The 15,260-nt window shown below is 38.9% G+C and overlaps 1 protein-coding gene across 1 annotated transcript in view; it reads right to left on the bottom strand.

Annotated features, from left to right (window-relative positions):
• The window catches only part of PKIA (cAMP-dependent protein kinase inhibitor alpha), a 43,859-nt gene extending 28,899 nt beyond the window's left edge, over nucleotides 1–14,960 (bottom strand). The window contains exon 1 of the mRNA XM_066332565.1: nucleotides 14,768–14,960. The gene's annotated coding sequence lies outside the window, so the exon portion shown is untranslated. The remainder of the gene's footprint in view (nucleotides 1–14,767) is intronic.
• Nucleotides 14,961–15,260: the final 300 nt, after the last annotated feature.

Raw genomic sequence — 15,260 nt, 5'->3', positions numbered from 1 at the left:
CACAAAACAGTATTCAATTATGAACATACCCCTTGATATTTTTAAGCCCCAAACTGTGATACAGATTGAATAACCATTATGATTTGATTAATTAAGGTTGCAGAAAGTAGAAGTATAATCTGATACAAAATTAATGCAAAGTGTTCTCAGGATACCAGCCTTAATTAACTTTACTGGAGAATTTTCACTGGCTGAATTCTCACCAGATTCTACCAATACAGTCAAAAATATGTAATTTCTCAAGAGAAGATGAGGATTTGCATACTCAACTCCTAAACCTGCAAGAACACACATTCTCTGGCCTTCAGCTTGATGACAGCTTAAAGGCTGTTATGCATGCGTTCTGTTTTCAATATATATGTATTCTATCCAATAAAGTCTTACTTATCTACTATACCTCTAAGCTCAGCAGCATAATACAAGAGGCAGAATGATGATCTCCTTTATAAACTGGCACACAGGTAAGCCTTTGGAACATAATGGGCAAGCAGGCATTGAAATAAGGTTTTCTTTCGAAAAGAATTTTTGAAGTAGTAAAATAACAAAAAAACAAGTAAGAAATTGTATCTAGTATCTATCTTTCTAGTAAGAAATTTGAGATGTTAACAGCATCTGGAAAAAATTACAAGTATGCTGTTTTGGAGAGAGATTTTCTCATTAGTATATTGCAATTATGAACTTTCAAAGCCTTTGTTTTCAATCTAGGAATTTGTGAAGGAAGCTAAGAAAGCAAGCAGTAGATATATAGTACAAAACAATCACTCAGACTGAGCCCAGAGATGACCTTCATATTTGCTCTTAGAGAGAAAACAAAAAGAAAGAGGAGGGATACAAACACAGAGTGATCTGGAAACTGCTAGAGACTGAAAACAAAGGATTCTGTAAAAGCAACTCTCATATGATGTTCTGGCCACAGCCCTGCAAAATATGTATTTTTTAAATTGGGAGGGCTTGGGGATGTTTTGTTTGGTGTTTGGATTTTTAGTGGGTTTTGAAATTTTTTTTAAGCTGTTTTAAAAAAAAAAAAGAGACTCAGAGATCTCGCTCATTATAATTGGTGACCTTTTTCTTTGCATTTCTTCATCTCATGCTTCATATGCCAATATCAATAACTGGTTTGAAAGACCCAGTCAGCATGCTCTGACTGCAGTAGATACAAGAGGTTCTCTTCGTGCTACTAGATAACATGCATAAGGCACAGCTGGCAGTCTTCTGTTTTCACAGCAGTCAAGATTTTGTTATATTTCCTACAAAAGGAGTAGCGAAGATAGTAGGACATTAAACCACTCCCTTGATTTTTAGGCAACATGACTAAAAATGTCTGGAATAATCTTACCCTGCTGTAGATGGAACAAGGAGCTGTAATGGAGAACAGCTTGTACCAAAGTTTAAAATGCAAAAAGACAAATAAAACAAAGATCTTATTGTCCAGTAGAAACACAGTAGAAACAAAGTAGAAAAAACCAAGACACACAAAATAATGACATCAAATTAATGAGGTACAAAACATTTAAATGAGGCAAACAAAGTGATGAGTCACATGGAAAGAAACAGAGATGTCCAGTTTCAGTGTTTCAACAGTTTGACAGTTTTACAGCAAGAAAGGGACCATTTTAGTGGATTTAAAATCTAAATTCGCAATGAACAGTATCACAGATGCATTACATGTAAACAGACAAAATTGCACTAGTCATGCAGGTCTTTTAGATGGTCTGGGTGAACTCTTATTCTGCTTTGTGCTGCATTCATCTAACCTTTGAATTCATCTAACAAACATTCTTAGTGAGCCTTAAACTACAGAGGTAGTTTTAAGATACTGTTGAGAAATTTGCTATACTTATATATTCTGAGTACCAACACTTTTGAACAAGTAAACTTGCACGTTCAAAAACATGCATTTCTTTGGCTTCAGAGTTTTATTTCAAACAAAGCTTTGTGTCAAGGTAAGTTATCAGGAGGAAAACAGTTATTTCCAACTGGTACAAAACAGAAACTGTATGACATCAGTTAGTTCTCCAGATATTCACAGCTCTTTTGAGCACTTCAGAATTCTGTTTCTACTCTCTGCTGTAGGAAAAACTTCCCTCGTGCTTTCATTTCTTGGTGGGGCAGGTGGGGTGGGAGCGGTAGTCAGGGAAGAGACAGAAAGGTAAGGGAACACTTACAAATATTGCAAACTATTGCAGAGACAGAGCAAAAACCAGAAAAATAAGCATTTGCCTTCAAGTAGATAGTCATTGGTATTTTCTGAGGAGGCAAGACTCTTAATGCCATCTTTTAGGAATCTCTTCACAGTGGACACAGAAGGAGCTGCTTACAGTCCGGGCCAATACTGATCTAAACAGCACCATGAAGTATTTTTGGAAAGTTATCACACAAATAGGACATGTACAGAAAAAGGTGTAGTGGGTAAGTCATAGCTATGAACTGAACACACCTGAATGCTGACCAGTGATGAAACTACCACTGTGTTTGCCTGGCATACAGGAAATAACACCAACTTCAGTTTTCATCCAGTAAAATAGGCTTAATAATGTATTTCTTGTAAACTCCAAAATATGTAAAGCCAGCATGTCAGAGTCTCTTTGATAGGATCTTTTTTCCATTAACCATCAGTGATTTGTATTAACTATAATCCTGCCCTTCAATATACTTTGCACTTACAGCTTTGCTTTTTCTGTTTTGCCTAGGATTTATCAGATCAACAGACCTTAGTAACAGTCATTATATTCCATTATATTCACCTTTTTTTTTTTTTATCTTAGATTAGCATTCTTCTGACTTCTGTAATTTCCTTGCTATTAAAAAAAAATTTTAAGTGAAGAGTACAGAAGCATGGAAGAAAGAATGGTGAACAGTTTAATTTAAATTCAAGTGACACTGTTGGGTTTTTTTAAGCAAGTTTATCCAACAACGTGGGACAAAAATTCCACAGTTTTTGGTAACTTATATATACATAGTAAGACAAAAAGACTAGAAAATTGGTCACAGATGCCATCTGAAGATGAGAAGAATACCACAAAAGTTCCATAGAAGTAAGTGACATTATAAAAGACTTGTAGAAAAATCTCCCCTGAATATAAAAACTCTCTTGCCTATGTATTCTCCTAGGAAGCTTGAGGAGGGAGTCAAAATTATTTCCGTTATTAGGTGAAGTATGTTTTCAAAAAGACACTGAGTAGCAGAAAGTGTTATTTGTAGAAAACTACAAATAACAATTTGGTTAACTACCTTCTTTTTGAAATGGGTTACTTGAAGGAACACAATTTTAGCTCCCTCAAAGTATCTAGCAGAAAGTTTGCATGTTGAGATAAGTCTTATAACTGTAAATATGTACTTTTTATTCAGCTTCAGATAGATTGGAAAGCATCAAGGACATCCTCTTCCAAGCAATTGTGGAAATAGAATCTACTTGCCAAAACTCGTATTTTCATCAGAAAATCTGGGCTAAACCATACTTTCTGATAGATTCTATTGGATCTGCTCCAGCAAATGAAAGGTTTTAAGTATTACTCAGTGCAAGCAGCAGACTAGCTTTTGTCATTTTTAAAATTATAAGAAATTAAAAACAAAGTCTACCCGTATAAAAAGCAGCAAAACGTGACAGTCAGTGAGACCAAACAATAAAGTTGCATATTTCACAACTACTTTGCAGATCTGTCAAGATTAAATGTCAGGATGAGACCTATGCATTCCTATTCTCTGCACCCTCATTCCAGTGTCCATGGAAAAAGACATGCATGTGCGCACAGTCCAAGTAAGAGTGCTGTGAATTACCCAGGTGCACATGGTGAGGGCACTCAGTTGGCACTTTAGAGCCTTTGTTTATTCCTCTGGTGTTCAGAGACAAAAGGATTTTCAGAGGATGACAATGGATCCTTCAGGAGTAACTGGTTATTGTCAGATTGAGTTGTGTGCAGATTTCCCAAGTGAAATCAAGCAAACGACTACAAAAGCAAGAATTATGTTTTTGTCAAGTTAGACATGAAGCTCTGGAAGCAATCACTAAATAAAGAAGGAGAAATACAAAAAGAAAGTAGTAGGTGCTCTGCTTTGGTTAGGTTTTGTACAATCAAGCACTTGAAGGAATAAAACTTGAAGTAAACTGGTGAGAGTTAGCCCTTCCAGTTTACAGAGCAGCCAGCATTCAGCAAGGCCTTACATGCAACCTTCTTTATTTATAGAACTACATGGACACTGACTTTAACTCTGGCCCACTCTCAGATGCCACCTTAAGTAACCAACAATTCTGGTCAAAAGTGTATAAAACCACCCTCAAGGGTAGGAGAGAAGAGATTCATTTTACACTCAGCTGATTATGGGCAGGTACGTAACAGCCTCTTCAACCATTTTACTTTATCCCTAATAGGCTTCTTTTCTATCTTTCTTTATACTTGATCACTTGTAAACTTAAGACCCCCGATTCAATGCTTTCAGTAGCTGAAAGGATTTGAAAAATCATCTTTTCTGATTCCCATTTTACATTAACTTCCCACAATTAATGCTTCTTTCTTTAGCTTGCTTTTAGCTTTCAAAGGCTGCTCCCACATGGAATAAACCCTTATGCTTTGCTATTTAATCCTACTGAATCTTTTCATGCTTCTCTGAATACCTTTTCCTTTAGTGATACATCAGCTGGGTTAGATAAAAACTGTCTTCAAGCCAAATATAAGATTTTGGCTTTCAGTGAGCTGGCTAGTTAGAGAGAATAGTAGAAACTTGTAAGAAAACTCAACACAGAAGCATTTGTTCCTTAGCTTGTAAAAAGTTTCTATGCCCAAACTGTAAGATAGAAGCACCTAATACCCAAATACATAAGCATGACGAAAAAAAAAAAAAGGATAGGAAAAGTTTAGAGTGGAGATCACAGCTACCTTTACTTTGGGTTAGTTAAATTTTGCTATTACTAATCTTTGTAAAAGCAACTACTCCTACCCTCATATTCGGCTCACAGTTGCTCATTCCAGAGATGGAACTTCATATGGAAGAAGAAAGAAAAAGTCAGCCACTGGACAAACACCTGACACATCAACATCGTGAGTATACAATCAGATTTTTAGATCTTATGTTTTTGACTTACCCAGAAGGACATTTACTAGATACACCCTCCCATTCTTTGGGTGACAGTTAACTCCTATTAACCATTTTCCAACCTGTCCACATCTATGTCCTCACTTACAAAAGGATCTCTTATATCAGAGGAGTCTTGGTGACAAAATAAAAGTCTAGTATTTTGGCCATAGTAACCAGAATGTTAATTACATTATAAATTAGCACTATATAGGGGTAATCCAGAAATTTAAGGTGCTAAATTAGGTTTTACCTTGGGTTTTCACATTACTCACAAAAAACCCCACATGTAGAAAGTAAAACTACTGAAAGTATCTATACCTGTTACTATGAATACCACGACACTCCAAAATATTTCTGCTTTCCTTAAGAAGAATTTCAAATATGGCCAAAAATAGAGATAAAATAGAACACTACTGAAATGTGAGCAGAGCAGGGATACTTCAGAAAGGGGGATGGGAGGGTGAAATTTATTCAACAGAACAAATGGCAGATATGATTAAGTGTTCAAGGAGAATGCCACAGAAACAACATTAGCTGAAAGATAGGTATCACAGGATGCAGGATGCATAGAAGGCTTCCACTGTTTTCAGCAGTTTGAACAGAGAAAAGCCAGACAAATCAACTAAAAATCTGGCCTCCTTCAACAGCAACCACATCAAAGAAGAGTCAGGTAAACTAAGACACTTCTAAAAGGAGAATTTATTTTCTAAAAACATTAAAATCACCTACTGGGAAATGGTATCTAACCCACAACAATTCCAAAAACAAGTTTTGCCTTGTTCGGAAAAACAAGTTGACCTAAGTCAAAAACACACAAAAATCCCCGGCAACAGTTTAACAGTCAGATATGAAACTGCCCTAGTCCTCAGCAGAATTCACAGACATTGTTTAACTAAAAGCAAAGATTGCAACTTTGCTGATAGCCATTCTGTACAAAAAAACCCCACCCAAACTCAGAAACTCCGTACTTGCCACCAAAATTCCTACAAGAACAGAATTATGACAGATGACACTGAAGAGCAGCCCTAAGAGTGCAATGAATCACTTCTAAGCACAGAGACACAGGGAACTGCTCCTCTCAAGAGGAGCTGCATAGAAGAGCTCACTTGCCAGAAATATGCTTGGACACCAAAATGAAGTGCTCAGGTGCTGCCTTAGGCTCAAAAAATACACAATGTTCAGATTACACAGACTGGAAAGCAGAGGAAACTTGGGATGCTTTTGGCACTTCTTTTGTCTCTCACTGCAATAGGAAATTAAAGCAATATATCACCAGAGAAGATGGGCATTCATCTGGACACTGACCTCAGAACACTGCTAAAGTTTTCTTTCTATTCTGCCTTGTAGTTGGCTTAAGAAATCATATGCAGTTATTTAAGGTATGCAAACGGTTAGTCTCCAAATAAACGCTCAAGACAGTAGTTAAGAAATACAGTGCTACCACAAGAGACACAACTTCAAACTCAAAAATTGTACACTAAAAAATTCAGTTGAAAAGTATATTTGCAAAATGAGTACCAGTACCTGCCTTAGCCAGACCAAGATTAATAGAGGGGAATGGAGGAACAGAAATGCAAAGAATGGACTTGGAAGACCTAGAAAACTTAGACAAAATGTATTTGCATAGTGTGCTATCCCACTAGAAACACTGCTTAACAAGCAGAGCAGCAGTCTGTAACGGATGAGTGGTCTTCAAAAATTGCTTCTATGAGGCACAAAAGTGAAAGGAAAGAGAATTTTCTGCCTGGAAGGAAACAGCACGGTTCAGTGTGCTGCAGCATACATCAGAAATCAGTACTTTTTCCTGGAGACTTGCATAAGTAACTCCCTGATCTGCAGCCTTATTGGCTATACAACTGTGGGAAAACAATGTTTAAGTAACAGCTTTCATCCCTTACTTCCAAATATTGTCAGTGAAAATGGAAGTGCTGAAAAGCATTTTGGGATCTTCCATGATGAAAGGAGCCATATAAATAATACATTTCTCCAGTATCTGAGAATAAAAGGGTAACAAAAATATTTCTTCTTGGTTTTTGGTCTGTACAGCAATTCCCTCAGCATGCAGAGTGTACAGTTGAAAAATATCTTCCAGAGTGACAATTAGCTAATGAGTTATACCATGCAAAACACTTTTAATTCCTTCCTTAAATGCTAATGAAGTCATTCCCCATTATTAGCTAATATTAAAAGCCTACTGTTACATGAACATGTAATGAATACTAAAGTATCAGTAAGGAAGTGATATTACATGCTTAAATTTCTTATACAGTATCTGTGTTTCTCCGGGTGCAGGCTATCATGTTCATCTTCTATAAATACCCATTCAAACTTTATCTGTTCTGGAGATGCTTTGTGCACGAGCTGGGGATGACTGAAGGCTTTGCACCTGTTTTTCACCATGTAGCAGGGATTCTGCTTTTGTAAAACTGGAGAGAATATTGCCATTGCCCCAGTCAGGCCCAAGTAGGACCACATTAGGCACAGACAGAAAAATTAGACTTAAAGGACATGTAGCAGGGGTAGCATTATTTTTGCATATTGTCACTTAAGAGTGAATAATTCTAGCATCAATACAATTCTCACCATCATATAATATTATAGCTGCCATTCACTAAATCGATATCTATAGTCCCAGCAGGCAAATAAAACATTGGAGGGGGGGCAGGGGGAAAGAAGAAAGTATTCCATAAAGCCTAAAGCTGTTCAGAATAACTTAAGAGAACTCCCTATTCAGGGCAAATATTTTGCTTGGAAAAGGTTTTGGTGTTTGTAAACATTATTAGCTTGTATATAAACAAATATATGATAAGATGGGCTTATTTCACTGACAAAAAGCTGCAATTCCCTTAGGCTTTAAAGGCATGCTGTAATCGTTTTGATAAGTTATGCCTCTTTCTCAAGTCATACAGCTTCTATATTTATGCAGACTCCATTCACATCTCTTATCACGCTTTGACTCCATGAGACCTTACAAATAACAGTTACTTAAAATGCAGCAGTCTATTTTTGGTTTTGGAGGTTTTTTTTATATAAAGTGTTTCACATTATGCCTGCCTTTTAGCGTCTGAATTATTTTCACATGCTCCAATTCTTATATGCATTAATAAATACTATTCACTTATTTTCTGTTTCCCATGCTTGAGCTCAAAAACGTTAGCCCAACTCAGTAAAGCTGCCATTATCCAACTATTTTAAAACAAGAGTAACACACACAAAAAAAGAAGGGCTTATGACTGAATTTCTCTGTAAGGCTACACACTACACTTTGTTCTTTCCTACATTTAAAATGCATTTTTGATATCCAGCTATCAACTTTTATGTCTCCTATTAAAGGCACTAATACCTTAATGTCATGCAAACATATTATTGTATTGATCCTACAATGAAAAAGAACCTCATAGGGACACAAGAGATCAGATCAATTGAAATGTAATTAGTAACTGGAAAAAATATGCATAGTGAAAAAAAATGGGAAAGAAATGGGACACAAATATGAAATTATTGTACTACTAAACAGAGTTTCTACATCCTGCATATCAGAAATAAATTTTCAGGAAGTATAAAACCAGTGTCAAAGAATAAATCAAATATGAAATAGCGTCCATATGCACAGAAAGAGTACATACAGGAAGACAATTCTGTTCTTGAGGAAAAAGAATGTGACAGAAAATCTTGACTTGTAAGAAACTGAAAAGGAAATAATTGTTTAACATTACTCACATAATGTTAATTAAAAAGGCGCTTAATTAAACCATTAGACAACAAATTTTAAGGGAAAACAAAGAGACTTTCTTCCTTACACTCCACATGCTCTGAATCATGCCAAAGGATACTGTGGAGCCTGTGAACAGAAATCAGATCAACCAAACACATGCAGTGAGGACATGATGTCTCCGGCAATTAAATGTAAGAGTGCAAACATTGCTTTATGCCCACAGAACTCCTCATCAGTGCTGAGCACCAAACACTGCGAGACTGCATCAAAAGATGATTACTCTGCCTAATTTAGTCATTACGTCTCTAAGCATCCTTTACTGGAATCTTGCCAGCCATCTTATTTTAATAGCAGACTTACATTCTTACATTGTAATACGCCACAGAGTTTTTTTACGGAACAAAAAGAAGTTTTTCCCTATCCTATAGAATTGGAACTGGCATCTGGCAGTCACTGTTCCAGTGTTAACAACTATCTAATTTATTAGCAACGCTAAATCAAATCAATCAATGCCATCTGTCACGTGCCACAGGAAAAAAAAACATTTTAATATATCAGTTTAAAAAAATCACAAAAAATCCAGAGCTACTCATAATACTAATTATGAGGAACTTTTGCTAAATTTGAATGAAATATCTTTTGTACCTTTTTTTGTTATATATATTTTCAGTAAACAATAGTGTTGTCTTGGAATTCACTAGCATCATACAGATACCAAGAACTTTCTGTGCCTCAAGCGAGCACTCAGGAAATTTGAAAGTAGCTGAGTCTGTTTAGCCTGATTACACTTTCAAATTTACATCTCAGCAAACTGAACCTTAATATCAAGATTTTTTTCTTGGTCTACCTGTGGATAGATAATTTCAAAGGAGAAATACATTTTCAACTTCCACTTTGAATGTGTTAGACAAAAAAAAAAAAAATAATTCCAAGACAAATGTAGAGAGTTGCAGATCAGGAATATTAGGCAGAACTCTAGAAATTCTTTGAAAATAAAACAGAGAATTCAAGTGACTCACAAGATTGAACAAAGAAAACAGGAATTGACAGAACATTTATGTACCAAAACTTAATTTAGTGAGTTTAGAAATTACTTTTTTATGACAAAAAGATAGATATATATATATTAGGCAACAGACTTGGTCAAGGTTGAAGTTCTGCAATTATTTACTTCCCATTGCTTTGAAGTGTGAAAATGCTGTTGAGCTTGGCCTGAAGGAATTCACTTCAGCTGAGCCCAAGACTTACGAGTGTAGATTATCTGTGTGCTTGTGATTTTTGCAGCACTTGTGGTTGACTAGCTATCTAAAAGGCGGCAGGTATTTCCACAGAACACCTGGAGAAGGATTCAATGACGGCTCACTTGATGAGCATCACAGCTTTGACTCTTCTGTGTTTACCTCCTCCTACCTACTACTGACCAAGAAGTTAAGTCAAGATGCTGAACAGCAATCAATTTAAGGCTGCTGCTGAAGTAATAATATCCTTTACCAACATGATCCACAGTATTTTAAGTGAGGTTTCACATGTACTATAAACAGTATCATGGAAGAACCATTAATAAGCATCTGTGCTATTTTAAAACAACAGGTGGTGAGATCGTTTCACCAAAGTTATGTGTTCACCATATGTGTAAGTGGAAATACTGTAGGAGGTAGAAGGCAAATGAGTGAATAGTTAACAAATATATATATTATATAATATATATAATTATATTGATATTTTAAGATCTATATGATCTCATTAAAGCTGCAGCACATTTCATGGGCTAGCTAACAGCTGCCAAGATAACTTCCATACACGTTTGAATCTTTTGGAATAGTCGCTAGAACAAAAATGTGTCAAAAAGAAGCAGTCAGAGTAAAAGAAACTAAGACTGCATGTTGGCATTAGACCTATTTGCCTATCACATCTGATGAATCATTGGGACATGAGAGCAGAAAGGGATACTGAATTGTGTAGAGACCAGGCAGCTGCCAAAAAGGCAGGTTAAATTCCCCATTAGTCCTGTAAAGCCAAAAAGCAGCAATGAAGCCAATTTTTAAAATCATTTTAATAAAGGTTGAAAACAAACCAAATTCTATGAGAGGGAACTACAGCCCAGCTGACATGGAAATTCTTCTACTGCAGCTCTTCCTCATAGTTTGCGTTTTATACTTTGTTCAACCAGGAAGAGCAGAGATACCCTGGAATCATTTTACAACCAGAGAAATACGACCAGCTCAGAAATGCAGCGTGTCTTCAGTATTTTAGAGAAGACTGTCATATCATATTGGTTCTACCATAAGAATTAAAGGAAAAAGAAAAAAATGTTTTGATCTGGCATTTGGCTGGGACATTTACACCAACTGTCCTATAAGAGTCCATTTTGTGTTACTTTCTCCTCTGATATGATTATATTTTACAACTGGGATACATATACTGGAAAGAAATCGTTCTTGTACAATCAGATCCTTTCTTTTATGTTATGTTTGTGTGTTAATAAAGTAATTTTCTAAGAGTAGACAATATAGAGGCTTTCTCAAAGCTAGTCTCTCGATGCATCATGAAAGCAATACATATAAATAGATCCATGCTTGTGCTGCTGTTTACATGTAGTCCCCTTCAAGGGAAAGGCTTCAATCAGCTTTCTTTTGCAAGAAGCATACAAGAACTCTGCACTTCTATCTCCATATTTCATATTAAACTCAGGGGCTCATTATCCAGGTTGTGAAGTGCTGACTTACTTGACGGGGTCAAATTCAAAGTAAGATTATCAATACCTGTCTAGTTGCCACCACCAATATACTATAAATAGATAAAACTCTTAGTTCTCCTTAATGATTGCTACCTTTGCAGTTGATTGGGCACTCACATCAAGCTCCTCTGCTGACAGTTAGTCCAACATGAAATCCATTTGTATAGTAGGAAAAAAAACCTTTCAGTTTATGCCTGGCATTTATTTTTCAGAAATCATTTTTTTCTCTCCCAGAAACACGAGCTATTGCACAGAAAGAACATGCATTTGGAAAGTATAAATGCATTTCTTCATCAAAATAAAAATTATATCACTACTGTTGAAATACTCTTGACTGTTTGCACATGCTTAAGTACATAGTTTTAAGTTCATTGTGCAATATCTGTCCCCTTTTACCCTGCTCAAGCCTTTTTAAATAAAATTCTTAAATAGTAGAAAAAATAATCCAACTGAAAGCCTAGTAACAACATAAGTGAAAAATGACCTGTTTGTCTGAGACATGGCTAATTCAGTTAATTTAAACAGCACTTGGTAACATCATTTTTAAAATTCTCATAATAACAGAAAATATATTTAACTGAAGTGTTGCATCTCAGCCCTTGGAAAGGACCACAAGTAAAATCAAACCTATGCAACTTTAAGTGCATTCAAGTTTGTTCTACTAAGGAAACAAGCCTTTTGCCAACCTACCCATCTGGTCCCCACTAATAAAATTGGGTAAATGAACCTGCTGGTTCAAAGGCTGACAGGCAGCCTAGAAACCTCAAAGATAATTAAGCTCTTACAAATCTGAAGAACAAACTCAGATGAAGTATACCAAAATAGCAGAACCGCTGAGGAAAAGACAACTAAATCTCAGCTGCTACCCAGTCTGTCTGGCACCAACCAGCTGGCCAACTAGGCTGTTCTTCCAGTCTGTGATGCTGTTCCCCCAGATCAACCACAATAAAATTTCCTTTGGTTGGCAGAAGTACGGAAGTTACGGTAACAGAAGGAACACGAAGAGTTCTGGGAAAGAAATCTGTAGGAAGTGGATTTACATCAGTTATACGACTGAACTAAATCGATAATTAGATATACTTTTTCTTCTACGGACACGTGCATTACCATTTTCCCTTTAGGGTACACAAAATTTAAACAAAAGCAATTCAAGTTTGTAGTGGGGTTCTTGATCAGCCGCTACTTCATCTCTGCTACCATATTGTTTAAAAAAAAAGTTGACTAAGAATCTTGAAATATTAGGTTTGTCAGGAAGCACGAAGAGCTAAATTTGCTGTGATAACGTTGTGTCAACATCAGTGAGTAGTCATACTACCCTGTGCTTGCAACAACTCACTGCGAGGCCATTACTTGATTTCTTCATGTCCATGAAGAAACTGACTTTATATAGAATGAGTGGGCTAATATGTGAAGTATCTGAACTCAGCTACATGGTTTCTTTTTCCAACCAAATGCAACTAGGGAAGAAATCAGCCAAACATTGCAAGCATTGCAACTCTGAAACTGTCAGCCATGCTTAATTCTAGAAAGGAAAAACCAAGAGAAATGTCCTAACTGATGCTTCAAAGCTTTTACAGGAAAAAAGAGATATGATAGATGAAAGACACAGGTTTGACAAAATGTTTGGTTTTTTTTTTCTAGTTTGAAATACTTACATTATATGTGCCATGACATGCTTACAGCAACAAGCCCATACAGGATCACAGTTAATGACTGTGATTTGTCTGTTGGACTGATTTCTGACTCTGCAATTCATCACTTGCTCTTTGTTTCAGCCTTTGAAGCCTCAGTTGTTTTTTTATACACATTTTCTGTCTCCGTAGCTATCACTTGCCTTCTGCAGACCCAGTGACAGTACTGACTGTATTTAAATATCTTCCCAGAAATAATGACAACAAATAAAGCAACTTCCTGTTATCTCCCTAAGTATTACTTGTGTCACTGTACCACCATGCCCAGAGGCTTCAACCACAACCAAGAATCCCACAACTGTCTGAGCCTCTCTGCGAATGACCAGGTAGCAGGACTCTTGAAGATGAACATACAGGTAAATAGACATTGAATAAAATAACCTTTAGCTTCCAATATCCTGCTTCCTTTTTCATTAAGAACAGATTAATTCCCCATTCTTTATTTCCCAGAGACACAGACATTGCTTCCATTTCCAAACCACAAAAGCCATTAACCACTACATATGCAGATAGTATTTATTCTAATGAGCTGCCTCTGCACACCGACCTCCTGTATTGCCATACCTGCTTTAGGGCAAGTTTTCTTTTTTAAAGCAGAGCAAAGTTAAATATAAAAACAAACCAAGCAACAAAACCCCAACCCCCCCGAACCCCAAACAAACAAACAACAACAAAACAACAACCCAACAAAAATCACCAGTGTATTAGGCACAGAAATAGGTCAGGCAGATTTTTTTCCCTTCTTCTTAGTTCCAAACCACCATTCATTTGATATTGAGACCTATGTACGTACCACAACGTGCAATATTAACAGACGAGCTACAGCATGCATACATTCTTGTTTTCTCCACTTCTACAGGTGATACGATGGAACAGCAACGCACTATTTCTTCCACAAACAAACAAACGCATTTGAATTTTGCTCCTATTTTGTTTGTCTCGAACCTTGGGCTAGGTGATAAAAATGAATAAAGGGGAAAAAAACCACACAAGTCTTCGAAGAAGACGACAGAATCCATTTTGGGGTACGGGCAGGTTCCCCAACTTCTACACTCTGTAGTTTTCTGTGAAGCGACTTCCATATGCAGGAATGTGTGTGAGATGACATCTTTTTTTTTTTTTTTGCTTCCGTGCGCTCGAAGCCCTTCTGCCCTAAGATGTCTTCCCCGTCCCTTGAGGAGGCGCAGCGGGCCGGGGAGAGCCCGGGCGGCGCGGGGCGCAGCGCCGCACCTGTCGCAGCCCTGCCGCCCTGGCCCCGGCTGCGCTGCGCCACGCACAGGGCGCCCCGACACCGGCACCGGGAGCGGCCCCGGCGGGAGCTGGCACCGAGCCACCGCACATCCCGGCCGTGGGAGACAAAACGCGACACCGCGGCGCTTCAGAGAGAGCAGCCTTGCCGCTTTTGGAGGGAACCACGGCAGAAGCGAGGAGAGGGAAAGAGAAGGACGCCACGAGCCCCAGCTGGACAGCGGGCAGAGCCGGAGCGTTCCTCCGGCCGGGCAGCGCCGCAGCGTTCGCCGCCCGCCCCCGCGCCCGGCAGCTCCCGCTCACCTTTCAGCGACCGGCTCAGCGCATCTTCCTCCCTCTCTCCCGCAGCGGCTGCTGGTGGCGGCCCGGAGCCCCCAGGCTCGGCGGGTGCCCGGCGCTCTTCCTCCCTCAGCCGGCGGCAGCTCCCGCTGTCACTTCACCCGCACATCCCGCCGCCGGCGGCGGCAGCTGCTGCTCCTAAATTCACGGCGCTCCGGCGGCATGAAGTCATCCTCCCCGCCCCCTCCGCGGGCCGCCGCACTCCGCTCCCGCCGCGGAGGGGGAGACGGCCCCTCGGCCCGGCAGCCCGGGCCCCGCGGGGCCCCGCCGCTCCGCCCGCACCGGAGGGGCCGCCGCTCCCGCGGGAACACCCGTGCCCGGCTGCCCGGGAGCCTGCGAGGGGCAGCGCCGTCTCCCGGGCGCGGCGGCGGTGCCGGGGACCCTCCCCAGGCACGGCCGCGGCATGGGCCGCTCCGCCCCGCGCCCGCCGTGCGCTCCCGGGAGTCCCGCCGCGGGG

This window comes from Sylvia atricapilla, chromosome 1 (assembly GCF_009819655.1).
Source record: "Sylvia atricapilla isolate bSylAtr1 chromosome 1, bSylAtr1.pri, whole genome shotgun sequence".
Taxonomy (NCBI): Eukaryota; Metazoa; Chordata; class Aves; order Passeriformes; family Sylviidae; genus Sylvia; species Sylvia atricapilla.
This window is presented reverse-complemented; position numbering and strand designations above follow the sequence as displayed.